At 40.0% G+C, this 25564-nt stretch overlaps 1 protein-coding gene across 2 annotated transcripts in view; it reads right to left on the bottom strand.

Annotated features, from left to right (window-relative positions):
* Nucleotides 1-25564, bottom strand: part of Prex2 (phosphatidylinositol-3,4,5-trisphosphate dependent Rac exchange factor 2) — a 318249-nt gene that overhangs the window by 15330 nt on the left and 277355 nt on the right. The window lies entirely within an intron of this gene.

Below are 25564 nucleotides of genomic sequence, written 5' to 3'. Positions count from 1 at the left end.
AATCCAAATCAGGCCCACTGATACGGGTCTACTCTTCAAGCAATCAGGACGGTTAACTTCAACAGCAGAAAGCAGCCAAATCAAAGTGGCTGAGAAACTAACCACCGAGTTTTCTACACTGAACACCTCTGTATAAAAAGCCAAATAAAGCCGTAAAGGAAATATATTATGTCCACCGAACTGCATTTTAAACACTTATGTTTGTGCCCATATACTAATCCCAGTCTCACTTTTGGTTAGAGATACTTCTCTTTTCAGACAGTGGTGACCACTAGGGTAACTAAAACCTCAGTGCTAAGAAGAAGTGACAGAAAGGAGGGTTCAGCACTAAGTGAGACATCTCGAGCACACCCTCCAAAGCTCAGGGTCCACTGTGGAAGAGGGGGTGGAAATGCAAAAGCCAAAGGAAGGGTAGTACTGCTTACATTTCTTCCTTCCAGACACAAAATAACCTTGATATTCATGACCTCACAGTGCCTGATATGACCTACCTAGACCTTCATAATAGGAGGAAAAATGATGACATCAAAATGGGAGAGGGACTAACTGGAAAGATGAAGGGATTCAATGGCAAGTGGATTTGGCAGGGGGAAAGGTGGTGGTGGGTGAGAATTATCATGGTGTATTGTCTATACTTAGGAAGTTGTCAATAAAGTTTTTTATAAAAAAAGAAAAGAGCAGGGCATGGTGGCGCATGCCTTTAATCCCAGCAGTTGGGAGGCAGAGGTCCAGAGGTAGGTGGATCGCCGTGAGTTCGAGGCCGCCCTGAGACTACACAGTGCGTTTCAGGTCAGCCTGGACTAGAGTGAGACCCTACCTCAACACACCAATACAAAACAAAAAAAAGAAAAAAGAAAAAGAAAAAAGAAAGAAGCTGTAAGGTATATTACTGGCATCATAACTTAAAGGATTTACATTTAAAATAAACATAATGAGCTATATGTAAAGGAGAGTTTTATCATAGAAAATTAAATGACCATATTTACATGTTTTTCTTAAATATTCTTTATAAAAAAGTTCATATAATTTAGAAAGGTAACTTATTTATTCACTTCTATCTATTGATAGTCAACACATGTTTCTTTGGAGACATAATCTCATTATGTAACCCAGGGTGCCCTCAAACTCATGATCCTCCTTGACTCAACCTTCTCAGTGGGGTCTGTAAATGTGTGCCTCCATGCCCAGCTGTTAGACTTTATATTTATACATAAATATATTAGAAAGATAATTTAATAAATAAATTATGAAAATTAATATTCATAAGGCTAGTCTATTTCATATATATTTCTCAAACCCAGAGTAAAAGATACTGTGAAGGTTTCAAAGGCAACTGGGATTAGTTTTACAGGAATGTGGTGCCCAGAGCATTCTGATAACCAGTTCTTTTTTAAAAATTTATTTCAGAGAGAGAGAAAGAGAGAGAGACAGAGACAGAGACAAAGACAGAGATAGAGACAGACACAGAGACAGAGACAGAGAGACAGAGAATTGGTGCTCCAGGGCCTCAGCCACTCCAATCAAACCCCAGACGTTTGCTCCATCTAGTGGGCATGTGCAACTTTGTGCTTGCCTCATCTTTGTGCATATGGCTTACATGGGATCTGGAGAGCCAAACGTGAGTCGTCAGGCTTCACAGGCAAGTGCCTTAACTGCTAAGCCATCTATCTAGCCCATAACCAGAAATTCTAACCAGAAGTCAGGGCCTGGCGATTCCTTGGTCATTCCCTATTTTTATGTCATTTCTCATTTTTATTTTATTTTTGTACATTTCCTCAGAGCATCCTATAATCCCCAAATACCCTCAGTTGGGGTATTTTCAGGTGACTGTGAGGGATGCCTCTGGCATATGTGGTAGCTTGAATGTATGGCCCAAAGACTTGAACATTTTTGATGAAACTTCCCACTTGAGCCCCTCACAGGCAGATTCCAGCTACAGGCTCTATGGGGTGTTTCCCTGGGAAGCATATCTTGGAATCCAGCCCCACTAGGTGTGTGCAGAGAAGCTTGAGCTCTGGCAGTTCCTGCTTGCTTGCATCGTGTTGACTGGTGACGTCTCTCTGCTTGGATCTATGGAAGGGGCCAGCTTCTTCCGCCACTGATGGTGCTCCCCTGGGCTCTGAAAGCCTGAAATAAACCCTGTTCCTCCTATAAGCTGTCTGTGGTCTGGTGTCTGTCTAGCAATGCGAACTTGACTACAACAGTACACATTTCATTAAAATGCTGCTGACTTTAGATGGTTTCCATAAAATTTATATTTGTGGAGTTTTTAAAGTTCCTCTTTGATTTATTGATAGTTAAAATATCCTTCTTCCCCATTATTGCATGGTCCACCCTACAGTTTGGTTTTATGTTCATGTATTTTTCTAGATGTATCCAATATTTCCCTCCACAAAGAGCAGTAGGAAATAATAAATAAAGCCAGGTGAGGTGGCACATGCCTTTAATCCCAGCACTTAGGAGGCCGAGGTAGGAGGCTTACTGTGAGTTTGAGGCCAACCTGAGACTGACTACTCTCAGTGAACCCCAGCCTGGCCTAGAGCAAGATCTTACCTTGAAAAACAAAACAAAAACACAAACAAAACAATGAAATAATAAATTACAATGCAATTACTTCTCCACTTCTCCTTGAGGGCTCTCTAACCTAATATTCTCAGACGTCCAGTATATCTGGGTGACTTTTGGTACTGATGAGGTAAAAGAGAAGAGGACTCAAATACCACTCTTGTATTATTACAAAGACCCTGACCAATAACTGACCAAGCAGACTATATTAGCATGCCTAAATGTAATGCATGGAGGAACAAGCCTAGTTCCATTGCCTGCTAGGTGAATTCTGAAGTGTTCCTGTTAGGCTGGGCTGCAGCTGCATAATTAGCATCTTTAATTGTACATGAAGCTCACAAACACAGTGTCTGTGTTTGATAACAATGCCCATTATTTTATATGAACATTTATGCCAGAGAAGGCCACCCGTGTAATTGACAGTTCATGTTTAAAACATCTTTTCTTCTATGAAGCATTTAATTGCCAGCCTAACCTACTCAACAGACTATAACCTTTTTCCCTCAGTAAGTTCTCCCCTTCTTCAATGTTAAACCTATTGATTCTACCTTTTAATAAGTAATGCTTACTACACCAGCTGAACAAAGTGAAAGAAATACTTTTATTTTCCAAATTGTCATAAAACATGTCTGCTCTTTACTAATAAAGCTTGTGTGGCTTGGGATGGACAGATGGCTTAGCAATTAAGGTTAAGCCTAATGACCCAGGTTTGATACCCCAGAACCCACAAAAGCCAGATGCGTGAGTCTGGAATCCATTTGCAGTGGCTTAAGGCCCTGGTGTGCCCATTCTCTCTCTATCTCTATCTCTCCAATAACTAAACACACACACACGCACACACACACACACACACACACACACACACAGTTTTTCAAGGTATATATATATATATATATATATATATATATATATATATATATATATATATAGTTTTTCAAGGTAGCACCTCACTCTTGCTCAGGCTGACCTGGAATTCACTAAGTAGTCACAGAGTGGCCTTGAACTCATGGCAATCCTCCTACCTCTGTCTTCCAAATGCTGGGATTAAAGGTGTGTGCCACCACTCTTGGACTAAATAACTTTTTTTTTTTTTTTTTTTAATTTGAGAGCGACAGACACAGAAAGACAGATAGAGGGAGAGAGAGAGAATGGGCGCGCCAGGGCTTCCAGCCTCTGCAAACGAACTCCAGACGCATGCGCCCCCTTGTGCATCTGGCTAACGTGGGACCTGGGGAACCGAGCCTCGAACCGGGGTCCTTAGGCTTCATAGGCAAGCGCTTAACCGCTAAGCCATCTCTCCAGCCCTAAATAACTTTTTTAAAGTGAGTTTGGCTTGCATACTTTCCATAAACACTCACTGTGAGGGGGTTTGAACATACAACTTCCAATGTCCTCTGATTTCATAATCTTTTTAAACCAGCACACTTCCTGATGTTGTCCTAAATAGCAACAACAGCAACTGATCTGTCAGAGCCTTTGCAAGGTTTTGCTGTACCCAGATATTGATGTGGCCTATAACAAATTCTCAGAAAGGGACTTCAAAGTAGCACCTCATTTTATTTTGTTTCTTCGAGATTAAGTCTTAATACATAGCACTTACCGCTCTGGTACTATTCACTATGTAGTCCATGCTGGTCTTGAATTTGCAACAATCCTTCTGCCTCAGCCTCCCAAGTGCTGAGATTTTAAGTTTGACCCTGGCTAGGTATCACCTCTTAATGCTACACCACTTAACAGAACCATGTACCCTCAAGTGGGTATGCATGTGTTCACATCCAAAAACGTTGGGCGCTCCTTTGTCTTTCTTTTCATACTAACCAGGTGTAGATTCTAATGACAGCTTAAGGTATATTGAAAGGTTTTAAAGAGTGGCATATTTTTTGAAAGAAACAATCATACAAACTGGGGAATACTGCTGGTTTACAATTTAGGGTTCCCTAACCCTTGGAAGCCTCATGTTTTCACTTACCCGGATTAGGATTCCACATGCATGAGACACATGCAAGAATGCTAGCAATGAGACTGCAATGGTGCAGTGGAAATGGCATTATCTGCCTCATAGCTTTTTATCTTTTCTCAACTTAGTCTGAATGTCAAGTGGTAAAACTCAGTACTGGAAGACGCATTTGCTTCTGGTGTTCTCTGAAAGATGCTACCTCACAAGAGCAGCACATGACTTCTCAGTAGGGCATAAATGCACACCTAGAGTCAGGCTCCACAAGACAGCATTCGATTTTATAGTTGTTTCATTACCAGAGATACTGAGCTCATAACAGTGGACAAGAATTAAAAAGGAGCATTGGAGAGGCTAGGAACTAAGGAAGTCCTATGCCATATGGTTTCTTGCCTAACTATCCAATCACTTTTCTAGAATGATATCTCCCTTCAAAAGATTAATTATAATTAAAAATCATTTTATCCTATCTTGGGAAAATATGGACTTTCAAAATTGCTCCTTCTGGCTGGTATGTCATTTAAAAATATTCAAACAACTTCACTAGGGGCCACAAATCAGTAAGGCAATGTCACAATGAAGTGTTAGTCCTTCATGAATGGCAAATGTGTGTGGTGAAGAAAGTCTCTCAATAGTTTCAGTATTAAGACATTCCAAATGCCGATTCTGCCCTCTATTTGTGAGGATGTACAATTGTTGTATGATAAAACCTATAGGATTTGTTAACTTGCCCATGGAGACAACAAAAAGAGTAAAAGTATCTGTGCTTATGATCAATAAACATTCTTGACATATTTTGTACTGGGAACAGACCCCCAAATCACTCATATTTAGCCTACATTAAAATGTTAATAATAAACCTTCCCTAATGGGTCTAACTTAATGTGCAAGATGCTTTCATTCATTTAGCAGTCTGATGGAATAAATGTAGAGAAATACTTTTGGATTCATTCATTCATTTTATGGCTATTTTTGTAGCTACTCTGCACCTATAAATCCCATTAGTGGTGGGCAGAAACAGGTGTTTTACTGGGAAGTTGGACAAGGTCTGGGTCAGGGCTGGCTGCCTGTATACATCTTCTCGAGGTTCTAGGAGGAGTCCTGGTAGTGTTGACAGTCATATGTTTTCATTTACAAATGGGCATGAGTAAAATGTTTAAACTGCCAGAGGTTCAGGGATGCTATTCTCTTTACATCCTAGCTTCCTGCTATTGTGACACACAGCCTTTTCATGGATGCTGAATGTTTCTAGAATCTAGATAAAGGGAGCTGAGTGAACAATGCACTCTAGAGAGCTTGCCTGGGATCTATTTATTCAATTCATAGTTGATTTCACTTACATTGGTTTACCCACATAAAGCAATGGCTTCCAGAGCATTCTCCCCACCGCCCCTGCCAACTGCACAAAGGCATCCCTGGATGAAAGCAGAATCTTGGCTAGTGGCTGCGATAGAATGTCCCCACAGTCTGCTCCTTGCTGACTGGAAGTGTGTGGTGGAGAGGAAGCAGGCTAGAAACGCACAAAGCCAGAAGCTATCTGTGGAACAACCTTCCACTACCACAGTTCAAGTGATTTCACTTTATAATTTGCTCTTTTTTCTGTTAAATTCAACAACTTAAAACTTTCCAAGGCAGACTATATTTTGTAATTGAAAGACTTTTTTTAAAATTTTTTATTTTTATTTTTTATTTTATTTAATTGAGAGCGACAGACACAGAAAGAAAGACAGATAGAGGGAGAGAGAGAGAATGGGTGCGCCAGGGCTTCCAGCCTCTGCAAACGAACTCCAGACGCGTGCGCCCCCTTGTGCATCTGGCTAACATGGGGCCTGGGGAACCGAGCCTTGAACCGGGATTCTCAGGCTTCACAGGCAAGCGCTTAACCGCTAAGCCATCTCTCCAGCCCATGCCATCTCTCCAGCCCGAAAGACTTTTTAAAACTCTTAGGACTTTAAATTCGATCAATTAGGGTAGAAGCTAAAGTATGTTTCTTACTCTCTGTATAGGAAATTATATTACAAAATTATAATTCAACAAGGAAAACAAAGACAATGTTGCCAAAATTTGTAGTGCAAAAGGACAGAGCTAAGTTACACAGCGGTACTTCTTTTCTGGTTTTGGAGTACTTGTGTTTACGAGCTTTGCCTTTTGTGTTTATCCTGGTGACTGGCTAATTGTTAACCGTCACTTCCCTTTTGTCATATTATTTTCCTATTTTGCATGTACATGTGTGTGGTATATGTGATCATGTGTATTCCACATGATGACATACTGTGTATGAAGAGGCCAGAGATTGATGTCGGGTGTCATCCTCTATCATTGTCCACATTAATTTTTGAGACAGTGCCTCTCCCTGAACCTAGAACTCATCAATTTTAGCAGCCAGTGTCAGGAAGCTCCTGTCTTCCCTTCCTTCCTCAGCACTGGGATTACAGGGGCAGGCTCCACGCCCTTACATTTTACTTGGGTGTTAGGGGGTCCAAATTCAGGTCCTTATACTTCTGTGGTAAGCAATTTATGTACTGAGCCATCTATCTTCCCAACATGTCTATCACTTTTTTGTTGTTGTTGTTGTTTTTTTTTTTTTTTTAAGGTAGGGTCTTTGCTCTAGACCAGACTGAACTGGAATTTAGTATGTGGCATCAGTCTGGCCTCCAACTCACAATGATCCCCCCACCCTGCCTCCTGAATGCTGGTATTAAAGGTGTGCACCACTATTCCATGCCACTCTCTTTCCTAAAGAGTACACTTAACTTCAGGTTTAAAAGTCACCACTAAAGACAGATACCTCCTCAGGGTGAAAGGGTAGAAAACAATATTCCAAGCAAACGGGAATAAGAAACAAGCAGGCATAGCTATATTAATATCAAATACCAAAAACAATCAAAAAAGACAAAGAAGGCCACTTCCTACTTATCAAGGGGACGATCCATCAAGAGGATATTACAATCATACATCTGTATGCACCAAACACAGGTGCATCACAGTTCATAAAACAAAAACTACTTGACAATAAAACAGAAATAACCACCAACATCATCATGGTTGGGGACTTCAATACACCTTTATCAGTAATAAACAGATCATCCAAACAAAAACTCAACAGGGAAGTAAGAGAGCTCAACAAAACCATAGGTCACTTAGATCTATATGGACATCTAAAGAACTTTCCATCCCAAATCCACAGGCTACATATTCTTCTTAGCAGCCCATGGAGCATTCTCTAAAACAGACCATATGCTGGGTCACAAAGCCTGCTTCCACATATTTAGGAAGAGTGACATAATTCGCTATATGATATCAGATCACAATGCTATATTGCTAGAAATCAACAAAAGACCCACCAAGAATCCCAATGGCACCTGGAAACTGAACAGCACACTTTTAAACAATAAATGGATAGTGGATGAAATAAAAACTGAAATTGTGAAATTGCTAGAATTGAATGACAATGAGAACACATCTTATCAAAACTTATGGGACACAATGAAAGTGGTCCTCACGGGAAAATTCATAGCATTCAATGCCTTCATAAAAAAGACAGAGAGACCCCAAATCAATAACCTAACCATCCACCTAAAGGCACTGGAAAAGGAAGAAAAATCCAACCCAAAGCACTCCAGAAGGAAAGAAATAATTAAAATCAGAGCAGAAACTAATGAATTGGAAACCAAGGAAATAATTAAGACAATTGACAAATCAAAGAGCTGGTTCTTTGAAAAAATAAAAAAGATTGACAAACCCCTGGCCAATTTGATCAAGCAATAAAAAAAGAGAAGCTTTAAATTAACAAAATTCAAAATAAAAAAGGAGATATCACAACAGACATAAGTGAAATTGGGAGAATCATCAGGACTTATTTCAAAAATGTCTACGCCACAAAACTGGATAATGTGGAGGAGATGGATAAATTCCTGGAGGCTTGCCATCTATCAAAGCTAAACTCAGAGCAGATTAATCTCTCCAATGTTTTGATCATGGAGATTGAAAAAGTATCAAAACTCCCCCCAAAAGAGGAGTCCAGGACCAGATGGCTTCTCAGCTGAATTCTATCAAGCCTTCATGGAAGAACTCAAACCAATCTTCCTCAAACTGTGCCACACAATTGGAGAACAGGGAAAACTACCCAACTCCTTTTATGAAGCTAGTATCACCTTAATTCCAAAACTAGGTAGAGATGTTACAAGAAAAGAAAACTACCAGCCTATTTCCCTGATGAACATTGATATAAAGATCCTGAACAAAATCCTTGCAAACCAAATCCAACAACACATCAAAAGCATTATCCACCTTGACCAAGTGGGATTCATCCCAGGAATACAGGAGTGGTTCAACATACGGAAATCTGTTAATGTAATACACCACATAAACAAGGTTAAACACAAAAACTACATGATCATTTCGATTGATGCTGAAAAGGCCTTTGACAAGATACAACATCCATCACTTCATGATTAAAACATCAGAGAGAATTGGCATGGTTGGTTCATATCTTAACATAATAAAGGCAATATACAAAGCTCCTAAGGCCCAAATAATACTTAATGAAGAGAGAATGCAGGAATTCCCTTAGAGGGAACACCTGAACCACAAGACACTGGAGAGGGTATGATGAAGACTGACCTTAATCTTCTACAGCTTCCCTCCCTCCCCCCCTTTCTCTTCTCTATAACTCTTGTATATTAATTATCTTTTTCTTCCTTTTCTTAATGGGCACTGACCTGTAACTCCCAGTACCAGCATATGGCTATCATCCACAATGAGCTTTTTTTTTAAAAAATTTTATTTATTTATTTGAGAGCGACAGACACAGAGAGAAAGACAGATAGAGGGAGAGAGAGAGAATGGGCGCACCAGGGCTTCCAGCCTCTGCAAACGAACTCCAGATGTGTGTGCCCCCTTGTGCATCTGGCTAACGTGGGACCTGGAGAACCGAGCCTCGAATCGGGGTCCTTAGGCTTCACAGGCAAGCGATTAACCTCTAAGCCATTTCTCCAGCCCCATCCACAATGAGCTTTTGATCAGAGACCTACAAGGTTTCCTAAAAGAAAGACAGATTTCTGTCCGAGTACTTGATGACCCACCAAAGGTTAGTGGTAAGACCCTACTGCTGAAGACACCATATACTGATGACACTTAAATGGAATGGCATACCTGGAAGCTGGAAGAGAGTCATTCCCCAGACAGTCAGTGTGTTTGGTGCCAGAAGGTGCTACATGGGCGATTGGGAGAAAATGACCAATATCTGTCCAAGCAACTCATGGTCTAACCTACTTAGCAGCAAAGAACCTGATGTAATGCCCACACAAATGAAATAGTGGCACACAGCCATGGTGGGGAACCAACTGCTCTTGATTTGGCTAACTGATCCCCTCAGTGGTACGGGACCCATAGCTGAAGCTGGGAAACAAGTCCGAACCATATCCAAACATAAGTACACTCTCCATTATCAAGCTACAATCAATCATTGGCTACAAGAGGGCCTTCACCTATTAAATTTGCTATAAAAAAGGTAAGGGTTATCTCATTTGTCCTGGTGCTAACTTACTCTCCATTGGAGAATCTGCTTCTCTTTTTCAGATAGATGTAGCTCCTAAGGAGAGAGCCACCCTATCATATCTCAAAAGGGCCCTGGATGAAACTAAGAAAAATTAGTGCAACAAGCAAAGGTGCTGTTTTCCTGATGAACTGGATACAAGCACAAGGGTGAAGGAGATCAACACAGAGAAAAATCAACTCCTACCAAATCAGAGAGCCAGTGACCCAGAGGCCCCCAACAACTCATCACTGAAGCAGACCAAAAATGAACCCAACTTGGCTCAGGGAAATTTTGCAGAAGAGGTGGCAGGAAGAATGTTAAAGCCACATATTGGGTCATGTTATGCAGAGACATTTATCCTACCCATAATTGTGGGCTAACTGTACAATGCATGACCCATATTCCTCAACAAGGAGGGCCCAACGGGATGAGTTAGATCCTAGATGAGCCTAATAATGGTACCAAATTGACTGTATTTGCTGAATACAAAACTAATTAATAAAAATCTATAGAGAAACAAACAAACAAAAAAAGTGTCCATCAATCCAGTGAGTTGCGAGTGCTTTAGTGAACAAAGCCAAGTCTCACCCCTTTTGATAGTCAATTTTTTAGTGAGAAAACAAAAAGAAAATAAGCAACTATATAACATCAAGGGAGCATAAGTTAGCTAGAGAAATTAATTTTGTAACAGGAATATAAAGCAAACTGGTACTGACAGAAGGGAGAATGGCAGAAAGAGATACTGTTTTGGGAGAAAAAACATTTCAGGAAGAGCAAATGAAAGGCACTGAGGTCAATGCTTATCTATCTGTCTGCTCACAAACACGAGTGGCACTCAACATGTCAGCACATCAACATGCTGGTGCACACACAGGGTGGAAGTGATGAGAGGTTACAGAAGTCCTGGTCCCAAACATGCAGAACCTTGGGGATCAAAGTTCAGGAGTAAGCAGGCTTCTTAACTATTTCTTTTGTTGACATGAAAGTAGTTTCAACATAATATGAATTAGGAGGTTTTTAAAAATCATTTTATTTGAGAAAGAACGAGAGTGCACATCGGCACATGAAGGCTTCTTGTTAATGCCAATTAACTCCAGATACACAGACTCCTTTGTGCATCTAGTTTTATGTAGGTACTGAGAAATAAAACCCAGGGTAGCAGGCTTTGCTGACCATCTCCCAGCCTGAATAGGCAGTATTTTTAAAGCATATTATCACAATATTAGGTACTCAATCAGAACCTTATCAATAATATATTCAAAACATATTCCAATCCTTCCTAATGGCAATATTAGAAAAAACAAGCTCTTTATCCTGTTTCCATGTCCATTTTTTTTTTTTTTTTAGTTATTGTTGTTTATTTGAGATGTGATTTCATGTAGCCCAGACTGGCCTTGAACTCCCTAGGCAGCCAAAGCAGATGACATTGATATCTTGATCCCCCGGTCTCTGCCTCCAGAGTCCTAGGATTACAGTCATAAGAAACCATGACCAGCAATAAATGCTTTTCCAAAGTTTTCTTTTTCAGTGCCAGGGATTGGGTCCAAGGCCTTGTGCACGCTAAAAAAGCACTCTACTGATGTACGTCCTCAGCAGGCATCTTGGTTTTTAAGGTTTCCTACCACACCTCCCTCAGCTGCTACGTCATCTTTCCAGTACTCCCTATTAATCCCACCAACTTCCTGCTGCCGCCATTATCTTCGTATCATTACACCAGACTCTCTCCAAAATGGAATGCATGTCACATACAAATTTGATCCTTCGCAACTTTCCAAGTATCTCAGGACCTCTTCCTTGAATGTAGAATGGCAGGTGGCAGTGGGAGTCTCACAACCAGTCAGAGACAATTTTGTGGGGACTTAACTGGGCACATTCTCCCTCCACCTCTATTCCTTGATGTAAGATGAAGAAAGGTGACACACGGTCATCATAATGTGCCACAAGAATGACCTGAAGTGAGGTGTCTGCCTGCTCAACCATGCCTATGGTAATACCATTTTTATTACTCTTTGATAGCAAATCCATACTTTGAATATGGAATGTCCCCACAAAAAGCCATTTTCCTAAAGGCTTTGTTCCAAGCGGGTGGTGCTGAGAGGTGAGTGGCTCGTGACGGCACTAATTTCATCAGTGGATTAAGTCATTGAGGAGTTCATTGTGGAATGGATTTTTAAGAGTCAAGGCACAGTTGGAGGAAACAGGTCATTGGAGACATGCCTTTGAGGGGAATATCTTGTCCTTGACCTCCTCTTGTGTTTCTTTGCCTCTTGCCCACTATGAGTGGAACCACCTTTCTCACCACACACAGGCTCAGAAGCAATGGAGTCAGTTGACCACAAGCTGAAACCTCTGAAACCAAAGAAATCCTTCTTTAAGGTGTTTTCTCACACATTTTGTCAGAGTGACGAAACGTGACAAACTACAGTGAAGTACGTTTTCACACGTGCTTCCTCGTTATGAGCAATAGATTATTTGGAAAAATCTGACATGCATGAGCTTTTCTAGATTCCACGTTCTTAAATATCATCACATTTTAACTATTTAACAAGAGTTGACAGTTTACACACCTTTTTCTTTTCTTTTCTTTTTTTTCAAAAAAGGTGCTCATTTAAATTTAATGTAGGAAATATGGCATCCTAACAATGTAATAATTACATGAAGTACAAACCTTCCGCCAATCTCTTTGTTCTAAGTTGTGGCTAAAGTGCATTTTATCTTATGATAACTCCATTTAGGCTGATATAAGTCTTTTACATGTTTCTCCGACTTCACCTCAGATATCAGTTTTCAACTTTGTATGCAAGCTACAGAACCAAGGGTCAGAAGAAGCATGTAACATACTGGCCTTTTTTGCCAGTTCTATTTCTAGGTGCTACAGGTTCCAGATAATTCTGACAAAACACCCCAACCCCACAACTGAGTCTTCCTGCAGAGAATGCTCAGCTTTCTAAAAGGCTCATATGCAAAAGCTGTATTTCAACCACATATCAACCTTTACCTAGAACATTTAAGACTCTGAGACCTTTTTTTTTTTAAATACTTTATTTATTTATTTGAGAGCGACAGAGACAGAGAGAAAGCTAGATAGAAGGAGAGAGAGAGAGAATGGGCGCGCCAGGGCTTCCAGCCTCTGCAAACGAACTCCAGATGCGTGCGCCCCCTTGTGCATCTGGCTAACGTGGGACCTGGGGAACCAAGCCTCGAACTGGGGTCCTTAGGCTTCACAGGCGAGCGCTTAACCGCTAAGCCATCTCTCCAGCCCTCTCTGAGACCTTTTGAAGCAGCTTTTTCTCCATGCTAAATCCTCACTTTAAGATGGTTCGTGACATTTCCAAAACAAATTAGATAAGACTACTAAAACCTAAGGGTCTGGCTGGAGAAATGGCTTCACAGTTAAGCGTTTGCCTAAGAAGCCTAAGGACCCCAGTTCGAGGCTCGATTCCCCAGGACCCACATCCAGGACCCACGTTAGCCAGAAGCACAAGGGAGCGCGCACGCCTGGAGTTCGTTTGCAGTGGCTGGAGGCCCTGGCATGCCCATTCTCTCTCTCTCTCTCTCTCTTGGCCTCTTTCTCTCTCTGTCACTCTCAAATAAATAAATAAAAATTTAAAAAAATACCTAAGGGCCTTCTACATATTTGGTCATTCACCAATATCATAGACAAGAACATCAGCTTCATTCCAATTACATTTCCAATCCTTCAGCGGTTTCCTGACTCATTTCACATTGATTCAAGTTTTTCCAAACAAGGACATCAGTTTCCCAAGGGCAGACAGAATGCATTAAATTCAACTCCTGGGGAGATGTAGCACCTCTTTGGGGCCACAAGCGTGAGGCAGAATGCAGAATAAGACTGATGTAGGAACCAACGTGAGGCTTGGAGCTCTGGTCCTTTCCTAGGATTTATTTGCTCTCAGCATCTACACGGTCAGGGACACTGATGCTTTGTTTAGTAGGTAATCATTGCATGCAATCTCTCAGGAGCAATCTCAAAGGCTTTTATTACTAGTGCAGGAGGGGCATCCAGACTCTAGCTATTTATTTTCCTACATTTCAAAAGACAAGGGTGGCATTGAACATTACAACATTCTATTCTCTTTCTTAATAATGCTATTCATACCCTGTCAAAACTAAAAGCTTTGATTTTTTAAAAAAAAATCTATGTAAACACTGAGTTTAGGAAAACGTGTTCATAATTCAAGTTATGTTGAACATTAGTAATAAAATTGAATCCCCTGCATAAATATCATCTTATTGGTGTGCTGTTTATAGTTAGCATACTAATTAACTATTATAAAAGTAGGGGATTTGGTAAGTACACATCTGAAACCTCAAGGCTTATGTTGAGACCTTCTGAATTTAAGGAATCACTTGTTAATAGTTATGACTAGAAATCTGTGCTGCAGGCACGACCCCTTAATTCTCTACAAACTGGCCAATCATTGAAATTCATGGTTTTTTGCACTGATATGGATATTTTATAATAATTGAATATAAAGGGAAATAGGTATTTGTTAATTTGGAATCCTTGAATTTTGGCTGGATGTAGAGTTCTGTCGATTGGGCACTGTGTGATTTTGTCTTAGTCATCCTCTGTAGCTCTGCTGCTGCCTTCAGTCATGGAAATAAGAGGAAGAAAGTTCCCCAAGGGGCACAACACCCTCCAGGACTCTGACAAGGAAATCCTGGGAAAACATCATGTTGATAACATTCTTCATACAAATTATGTCTTTGTATAGTTATAGACATATTTAGAACCTTATAGTTTTAAACCTTGCAACATGAAATTTTCCCCATTCACTGAAAGCCTTCTTAATTTCTTCTTTAATTAAAAGCCAGGTCACATTTTCAAGAGACTAGTGTGAACAGTTATTAGGAACCTACTTGAGTGTGGTTATTGGTGATGGTTTATGAAGGTGTAGATATCTGTGAAGCAATCAAATTCTGGCAAAGAGCAAGGACCATTGTTTTACCTCCAGAGTAATGACAGAGGCGCAGAAAGCTGGAACATCAGCTGCTCTACCTTTCTCTGCATGTTACCCTCAGACACACAACAACTTCTGATGACTTTACAAGACACTGCCTATGGCCTGACTTCACACATTCCAGAACACTGTCTGAACTGTCCTGAGATGCCTGGGGCACTTTCATTTCAACAATTTTTGAACTAAAGATACAGTTCTTCCCCTGAGAAAGATGTACACGATTCAGCTCAGTGTCTAAATGCATTTACTTTCTCCAGGAGCATTTTTGGGGCCCCATTTTATTCAACTATAATTAAAAAACAAAGTATCTGAAACAGATGTGTCAAAGATTCACTGTCCTGATGAGAAAGCAGTGAGGTACCTTATTAAAGAATGTTTTAAAAATGATCTCAGCATTTCCAGTTTTACCAAACCACCCCAGAGCAGATGAGGTCCATATAAACATGACTTTTTTTCCCCCAAAAAACCTTTGTATAGTGATTTACAGTGGCTAGTATACTTCACAGCTAGAGTGATGAATTTTATTAACCCCCAAGATACCAAGTCAAACTTGTCCCTTACAAGAGATCAATGCACATGTGCACTATGTGGATGCATCTTCCACAACACATTCCATTTATACTCATTGCATGTTATTTTTTTTACTATTTCTCAAATCTCCTCTCTAGCTGTGCTGCTTGTATCTTATCTTTCTGAGGTTGGTGCAGCTTCCCTCTGATTTTCTTGTCTGGCTTTCTTCTACTGGTCTTCCTGCACAGAGAAGGTGATCTGCTCAAAGTGCAGATGACAATGCAAGTATCTAAACAGCTTCTATTTGCTCACATCAGATGCAAGCTCTTTACAATACTGCCTTTGCTTTTGCTTTGACTTAAATCCCACTTCAACTATGCTGTTCACATTACCTTCCATCACTGACTCCCTAGTTCTCATATGTTCCCCCTCATTTATATGTCTGTATGCACCCTGGTTTAAGCCATGTGCCATACCTTTAATACTATATCTTACTCATCAGAAAGGGGTTCACATAAGAAAATGGACATTGGTGGGAAGTTACTGAGTAGGATTCTGGCTTTGCTAAGAGCTATGTGACCTTGAGCAAGTTCTTAATGCTCTGTGTCTTCCTTTGTCAATTTAATAATAGTATACATTGCAAGGTACAGCTTTGAGGGTAATGAAATAACTCATGCTTAGAACATAGCACAGAACAGCAAGTATGCAGCACACTCTCAGTGACTATTACCAATGTCCATTAGTCTTACTACCACCACATGACCACTAGGCTAGATGGCTGTCTGAATTGACTGTAGTATTTCTAGACCCCAGTGTACTTCCTGGTGGTCAGTAAGCATTATTATACCCTACTCTAAATTGGTGCACATTACACACTTACTGAAAAATTATATGAACCGCTACATTCAGTTCTTTGCCATCTGGATTTGCCATCCATTTTATCAAAAAGTGCTCACTTATTAAATAAATTCAGAAATATGGCAAGTACTTTGAAGTGAAAATAAATATTAGCAAAAAATCAATTACGGGTTCCTTTATTGTACATTAATGAAATATGATTTTAAAGTCTTTTAAAATATACTCTTTTATTTATTTGCAAGCAGAGAGATACAGAAAGAGAGGGAAAAAGAAAGAGTGAGGAAATGGGCATACCTGGGTATACCAGGGCCTCCATTCACTGTAAATGAACTCCAGATGCATGTGGTGCTCTGTGCATCTGGCTTGCATGGTTACTGGGGAATTGAACTCTGGTGACTAGGCTTGACAGGCAAGCACCTTAACCATCGAGCCATCTCTCCAGCACATGATGTTTTCCTTAATCACTAATTTTCATTTCCCTTTATCTGGATACAGGTATTATTTCTACCACATCTGTTGGTTAACAATTCTGGATGAGCTTTTAGTAATACTTGGAACACGTATTTGACAGTATGCACATTGTACAGTACATTTATTTGTCTTTCAATAACACTATTAGGGACAAATTTCAAGTAGAAATAATTATGCCTCAGATAAATATCATTGTCTATAACATTGATAAATATCACTGGCTACACAAAGATGTTACTTCTGGTAATGACTGATCATAGCATCATAACTGCCCACTTATTATGACCCAGTATTGCCTGAATCCAAAGCATACATCTGAAACTGCAATAGAATCAATTCTTCCACATTGTCAAAATGACAAGCCACAGCTTTTCTCTTTGAGTCATTTTACTTAAAAACCCAAACTTATGGCTTTGTCCCATTCACATAATTAAGCTGGCCAGTTTGGCTTCCAGAGTGGATATGTGCAGGGAGGATGGAGACTTTCAAGTCTCCCTGGCTGGTGGAGCTCAGGGCAGAGACATAGCAATGTGCCACGATGGGTTTTAGTCCCATAAATAAATGAACAAATGCTGGCTATTGACTTATAAAGTCCTAAATTTGTGTCTTTACTCTAACACATGCTCTTGGCTGTTCTCTCTGGGAAAGAACAAATCCTCTACTTGAATTCAAGGGGAGCTGTTTGTTGCTCTTGAACGACTTTCTCCAAGGTATAAAGGTAGGATGCTAAAAATAATCACCAGTAAGACCTGGCATTTGGTATACCATTTCTTATGCTATTGTGTAGTAAATTCCTCCAAACTGAAATATTCCCTATTAAAGAAAGGAAGGAAGCTCTGGGATTCATGAAGCCAAGTTCGGGAGACCTGAAATTTAAAAGGTCACACAAGCATTCCTCAAGGTTATAGGAATGATTAAGGGCAAACTGACCAATGTTAATTAGAAATTCAAACATTCCTTCCAGGGGGAGGAAAGAAGCTCAGAGACTTAGGAAGTCTGGGAAAGTGTTGCAGGACAGTATAAAGGGAAAACAAGTGCTTGGGAATGAGAAACCAGCTGAGCTGCGGGTCGTGTAGTGATGTTCCAGAGAAGCAGCTTCCGTGGTCTGATGAGTTGAAGTGGCTACGGGGACATTGCCATCCGGGACAGGATGGGATTTCTCAACAGCCAGTTGTTTGGGCGTTTCCATGCTCTGTGGGTAAGCCCTCATCTTGCGGCTGAGGGAAGAGCATCCATGGTGGTAATACTGGCGTAAGGAGCTCCACCTAAGTGGCTGTGGGCAGGTCGCCACCCAGAATGAGGTGAGGCTTCTCCATGGCGTGGCTGCTTTGAGTCATCCAGACTCCTATAAGCAACCCTCACTATGCTCAGTAAGTAACCCCCAGAGGACACATTGGTTCCTGGGGGTAAACATACTTTGGTCAGTGCCTTATAATGACCCCTTACTATGATTTGAAATAATCCATACAGGGTTTCCATTATTTTAGTAGCTATGGTCTAATTATTTTAAGCAGCTGCTCTGTGGGCTTGGGCTACTGTTCGATGATAGACTACTTATGTCACGTGAATAAGGCCCTGGGTTATATCTCCAGCACTGAGAAATGAAAAAAAAAAAAAAAAAAAAAAACCAAACCAAAAAAACAGTCAGCTGTCTGACTCTGCAATGAGAGGAGGGATTCGCTGTCAAAAACACAGATGTCCATTGAACACCCAGAGTGCTCACGATGCTAGACATTGAGTAGATGTGCTTATGCTCATTGCTCACTTAATGCTTGTGCCAGCTTCGTGATAAAGAATCATTCCTGCTTCTCCCATGAGGCTCTAAGAGATCAGGTTATACCATCATTTACTTACTTAAGTAGCAAGTAACAGAATTCTAAGCCATTTTCTGATTCAAACCCCAGACCCCTCTTGCATTACAAGAAATTCATATCACAGAGATTAATAAATTTGAGGAATCTGAACTCTCACGTCCATGATTCAACCATCACAATCTTGGGCTCAGCATTTGTTCATTAAATGTATTGTTTTGGTAGAGTTGAATTTAGGCAGCTTCAATTGCTTCTCTATGGATGCAGACCTCGTACAAACATGCACTAATGATTAAAAAGGAACTAGTTTTGAAACACACGAAGTTAAGTGTATCACTTATAAAGCAATCAAGTAGTGAACATAAATTGAAGGAGAATGTGCTTCTTCACCATAGACTTGCATTTCCCTCTATAAATGTGCTATTATGTGCGAAACATGTTTATTCCTGCAACGAACACGTTTATTCTGGATTCTAATTATTTTTAACTGCGAAGCACAGAGCAATACTGTGAAAAGCCTATTTGACAACAAGAATAAAGCACCTGACTGAAGAAACCATTTATTCTTGTTGCACAGTCATATTTTCCTGCTCTCCTTTATTACCTTACACTGACAAAATTGTACACTGGAGGACTACTGCAGTGTGTTAAGTACTAAGCCATCCCCAAGTGGCTGCTGAGGTTCTCCTGCAAAATTAATATGGAAAGGCCAGCTGCTGGCCTATTGATCTCTCACACCCCATTCACTTTTAGAAATGCTTTTGTGACAAATGAAAAGCTTGAGAAAATTGCCACAAGTCAATGTAGGAATTCAGAAACCCAACACTAATGTAACAGAGATGTCCTTTCCTGAATGAAACACATAAATACTTTATTTAAAAAATATTTTATTTATTTATTTAAGAGAGAGGGGGAAGCAGACAGAGAGGAAGAAGGAGAATGTGCATGTCAGGGCCTCCAGCCAGCGCAAACGAACTGCACATCTGTACCACCTTGTGCATCTGGCTTACGTGGGTACTGGGGAATCAAACCTGAGTCATTAGGCCTTGCAGACAAGTGCCTTAACTGCTAAGCCATCTCTCCAGCCCCCACACATAAGTACATTTTTGTAAAAATAAATAAATAAATAAATAACTCCAAAAGCCAGTAATCACAAAGCATTTCTTTCAGGAATGTCGCGTTAGGTATATACTTTTATTTTCAGTATTATTATTTGACTCTTCTCTAATAGCTAGTGGTGGCTAAGTCTTTCAATGATGTCTAGATTTGATCATCTCAGAGCAGAAAGGCAAAGGGTTAATTGGTGTTTGGAAAGAAAGCAAGGACAAGGCAGGGAGAGAGGAGCCCTGTGTACGACAGAGAAGAGTGCCAAAGTGATGGGAGAAGGCTGGGGTGGGATCCTGGCAGCAGACGCAGAGCTAAATTGAATACTCTACTCTCTCCATCTATCTTAAAGCAAAAACACGATTGAGTTTAAGGGGGCACATTTGTAGCACTGCACACAGGGAATTAGCCATGAAATTCTCATTAAAGATAATAGGACTTTATATTACAACTTTCAATGTAGTCTCTTGAAGTTCTTGGTATATTGCTTTAAATCTAGGCTTAAAAACCAAGCACGGAGCAAAAAACATTTCACAGCCCTCCTTTCCTTTTATCTGGGCACAGGGCTGGGTGCTCTTCTCTGAGATGGCTCCAGTAGGCAGAGAGGCACTCACTGACCTTTCAGGGTTGTTACTGAGGCCTTAGGTACTTGGGAGGGGGGTGGAGGAGGGATGTTCCAACATGTGCAACGCAGAACCTTCAGTACAATATGGTGAATCTGCTTTTCCATATTTCACCATGCACTTCATGGTTCTATTTTTGTTGTTGTTGTTGTTTCATTTCAGGATTTCACCAAATAGGTTAGTGCCTACCTCAGCTACCTGAAGTTCTTCAACACCACCTTCTGTGCCTGCGTTCTTTGATTTGCCATCTGACTTCTGTTTTTACTGATGTCATGGATATGTAAGGCGCTGTTTAATTCATGGTTTCCTTCTGCCTCATCACAAACGGATTTTCCCTAACTTGTTCATCCAAGGACTTGAGAGTCTTTGTTTCCACACATTTTTAGCGGGTTCTTCTGAGAAGTCTCCTCCCCATAGCACACAGGGCGGAAATGAAACGTCAGAGGGCATCACTGCACCACATGGGCTGCTGGCAATCTGTCCATCTATCACCTCTTCCCAGCTCTACCATGGGGAGCTCTGTACTTTTGTCCCACACTGTCTTCTCTTAGAACATCTTTCTTGCTCCCAATACCCAGAAAATTCTTAGTGATGTATCTCTGTGAAGCCTTCTCTCTCTATTTTAATCAGCTCCACGTCTGTTTTACAATTTCTCTGTGACTTATTGCTTATGTAATACCTTTAATACCTGCTGACTGAATCCATCCACCAAAGGACATGTAAAATTCAAAGTCACATTAATTTAACAACCTTCTATATAGTTGCCTCGAGAAAACTACGTATCATCTTCCTGGAGCAGTTCCCACCATGCCTCTTTCTAAGATGGTCAGTTACAATTGTCAGTTCTCCTGTGTTGGCTGACCTGGGGTATCAACTTGACTGAATTAAGAAGTATGCAGGAAGCTGGAAAAGGAGTGCCTAATCTTAGTTTTTGCATTCATTATCTCTAATGTTTCAGTAGGCATCAAGTTAATACCTCTTGGCTGAAAGGCACAGCTAGGTACTTTGGATCATTGCCTAGCATGGTTGGACCTTACCAGGTGGAAATGGAAGTGTTGTTTCTGGAGGGGACTGGCATTGGTGGCTGGAATGGGGTGAGCAGGTACTATCCAATCAGCTGAGGGTCTGAAGAAAAGAACCTCTTGTCTTCTTGCACATCAGACACATCAGAACTCCAGGCTTTCCACCATTGGCCTCCATGATTTCCATGGGTGGCTTCCAGGTTTTTGAACCTTTATCCTTGGGCTTGAAATTATCCTTCCTTGTTTCCCAGGCCTTTAGACCTAGACTGACCCGTGTTTTTTTTTTTTTTTTTTTTTTTTTTTTTTTTCCCAGTTTGCAGGTGAGGTGGCCTATTATAGGACTACTCAGATTGCATAATTCAGTGAGCTGATTCCTCTTCCTCTTCAGATTCTCCCATATAGCCCCTTGTCTCTACTTCTCTAGAGAAACCTCAGTGAACCACCCTTAGTTCTCACCAAATATCAAATCCTATTTACTACAGTATAACACCGTTGATGTCTGCCCTTTATCTTCTATCTTCTATGCCAGTGCCTTAGTTTGGATCTTATTTCTTGTACTTATTGTAAAATCTTACTGTTCCCCAGCCTCCATCCCTATCCTACTATTGACCATGATAGTGACCAAGTGACCATCTTCTTTTGTTTTGTTTTGTTTTTATTTTTTTAAGTAGGGTCTCACTCTAGCTCAGGCTGACCTGGAAGTCACTATGTGGTCTCAGGGTGGCCTCAAACTCACGGTGATCCACCTACCTCTGCCTCCCAAGTGCTGGGATTAAAGGTGTGTGCCACCACGCCCAGCTACCATCTTCATTTTTAAGACATCTCAAAAATATCTAATCATGTTCTCCTTTCTCTAAAACTCCATCATTGGCTTTCTATAGCCCCAGGAATCCTGAACACTTAACCTTGCAAACAGGGCCTTCCATTCTCTAGACCTTGCCTACATTGCAATCGCTCCTGCTTCTCTTCTGCCTGACAGTAATAGTGACTGCCTGTGAGCCCCCAGGCACATGCCTTTTCATACTTTGCACTAAAACAAATCTTCTCCATGTTCATCACCTGGTGATTCATGCTTTGAAACCTACAGTGGCCACTATCTTACTCACTTACTGACTGATGAAGCTTAAATCTTATTCCTACTGGATATGGCACATGACCTGTTAATAACTTATAGTTAACATGGAGAGCCAGTGCCGGTGGCAGACAACTACAATCTCAACACTCTCTGGAGGCTAAGGTAGGAGTATTTCAAGTTCAAAGCCAATGTGAGCCACTTGGAGAATTCCAGACCAGCCTGGGCTACATAGCAAAACCTTGTCTCAACCCCCACTTTTCTCACACAGATTAAATCAAGAAACATTTGCACTGGGGAGTCATTCATATTTCTTCCCTCTGTTGGAAGTTGGGAAATTTGGCCTACGTGATTTTTAAGAATGCCATGCTGTTATTAATCTGGAAGCTTTTAGAAGTAATTTATAGCAAAATGGCTGGAATTATGCTTTGTGTTTAATATAATTTTGTAGACTTGGGAAAAATACAATTTCTTTTGCTTTAAAATAAACAGTGAGGGGCTAAAGAGATGGGTGAGTTAAGTGTGCTTCCTGCACAAGCACAGGGGCCTGAGATTACTTGATATTGAAGCTCCAGAAACCATGTAAACAGCTGGATATGGCTATACACACTTGTAACCCTAGTCCTGTAGGGAGGAGAGAGTATAGAATTACTTGGGCTCCATAAAGGGCATGTTTTAGAATCAATAAGAGACACCATCATAAAAAGGTTAAAAAAAAAGGCAGGTGAGCAATGGAGAGGGACCTCTGGCTGCAACAGGTGAGTGCATGGGTCATCATTTCAGCATGTATGTGTGCATAAAGCACATATACTGTACACACAAAGAAAACCAAATAAACGTTGAATATATTTAGTATTTTTTTAAAGTATATTATATATTTATCAAAGCTAAATAGCTAAACACAAATTTGGTTATGTAAATCTCTACTATTTTACTAATATATTCAAAGAATAAAATTAGGTTTGGCAAATACAGATGAGGTATAACAAATACTTATGTGTTCATATTACCTTAAGGGGATATGTGAGTCCTGTCACAATTACTTAGGCTTTTCCCATTTTTGATGGAAAGCAATACTCATATTCAGATGACCACTTTTATCTTATGTGTACTAAACTTTAAGGCGTGCCTGGCCAACATAACATAAGTTCTGATGTCCAACTAAAGACAAGTAAGATGTCACTCTCAGAAATCTCTATTCATCTTTGTTCACAGTATATCTAATTTTAAGAACCCAGTAGGCACCAAAATCAAATAACCTCAAGTACTAAGTCATCAAGAATCATATCAAGAAACAAAGTAATATTTAGGTGATAAAATGGTTAAAGTGGAACCACACTATCTTTTATAAAAGAAAACTGCTATCATGTTTAAAATATTTGATTTTCCATATTACTCTAAAAGAATACACACCTCTATTATTCATCTGATCTGATTATCAAAGCCAGTATAAATTTTGATGTTTACTTGCCTATTTTAATTTCAGTAAAATTGAAATTTAGTGTTTCCTTCTAAGAAAGAGAGCTGATAGAACTGAGATCTACAGTTATTGTACCAATATTGTTACCAACCTACCATGAGTAAAATATATTTTATCCTTCAGAGCCCCATTGCTGAACAATGTCAATTAGAAGAACAATTCTTTTATTTCTTTGTTTTTTAATTTTTTTTATTTTTTATATAGGGTCTTACTCTTCTAATCCAGGCTGTCCTGGAATTCACTATGTAGTCTCAGGCTGACCTCCAACTCATAGCAATTCTCCTACCCTGGCCTCCTGAGCTTGCACCACCACCATGTCTGGCAGGAATGGAATGGGCACACCAGTGCAAATGAAATCTAGATGCATGTACCACTTTGTGCATCGGGCTTTACAGGGGCACTGGGGAATTGAACTCAAGTCTTCAGGCTTTGCAGGCAAGTATTCTCAACATTAAGTGATTGCTCTAGTCCTAAAGGAGCAATTCTAAAATGATTTCTTACTGGGAATAAACAAAATCTTTGTACTAGTTTCTAGCAAAAACATTTGTTGTGTTTCATTTAATCACCTAAAAGTGGCTAAATAAAATATATTTATTATGTTTTTTTAAAAATTCAAATGTCTGCTCTAATCTTGTTATTACAGCTCTTAAAACTTTTTTGCACATTATGCCTACATTTCAAAGTTTGAGTACAGAGGCAATTTATTATTTCCTGCTCCACACCTAGACTCTAACCTACATAAAGAAACTCCCCAGAGTAAACCAAGTCCGCTTACTTAATAGTTTTGCACACAGTGAAAAGATACAGCTTTTCTGCCTATCCTGTAGGGATTCTGGTTACCTAAGTCAGGTTACCTTGAATGCTCTACTTTATGAGGCTCTGCATTACCTAATCTGAGCCTATTTGTCAACTTGTCCTTTGATGTCATGGTAATGACAGGGTAAAATACACTAAGGAAGAGTCCTATAAAAGTTCAAAGTAGTTTTCAAAATTGTTAGTTGACATTACCAGAGTAAGATTTTTATATGAACCAAGAGTTAGTACACTGTTTATCTTTGTTGGAAATAAAAACTATTCCATTAGCAACACTCACCATACAAATTTCTTATTAGCTGTTTTATATTTCTACTTCTGGATTTAATTTCTTTAAAAAAAGATCTTGTTTAAAATTTATTTTCAAGCAGAGATGGAGGGATTCAGGCCTCAAGCCACAAACACCACTGTGTTCATCTGGCTTTACGTGGGTACTGGAGAATCAAACCCATGTTTTTAGGCTTTTCAGGAAAACATCTTAACTGCTGAGCCATCTCTCCAGCCTCATTAAAAAGTTCTTGTAGTCATACATCGGGTCCTGTACTATGATTACATGCTGGGTTACCTAGGCTACTATTGGTGGGTATAGGGTAGGGAATGAACCTGGGAAGCCACTACTCTTTTAATATCAAATATGAAAATACTTCTCAACTTCCTAATAACTTACTAGTAAGTGCATTTTGGAAATTGAACCCCTTTAACTTGATTCCTAAAACGGTATACACATAAAGGCTAATTTCTACAACTTAAGGAAAAT

This window comes from Jaculus jaculus, chromosome 2 (assembly GCF_020740685.1).
Source record: "Jaculus jaculus isolate mJacJac1 chromosome 2, mJacJac1.mat.Y.cur, whole genome shotgun sequence".
NCBI classification, from domain to species: domain Eukaryota; kingdom Metazoa; phylum Chordata; class Mammalia; order Rodentia; family Dipodidae; genus Jaculus; species Jaculus jaculus.
This window is presented reverse-complemented; position numbering and strand designations above follow the sequence as displayed.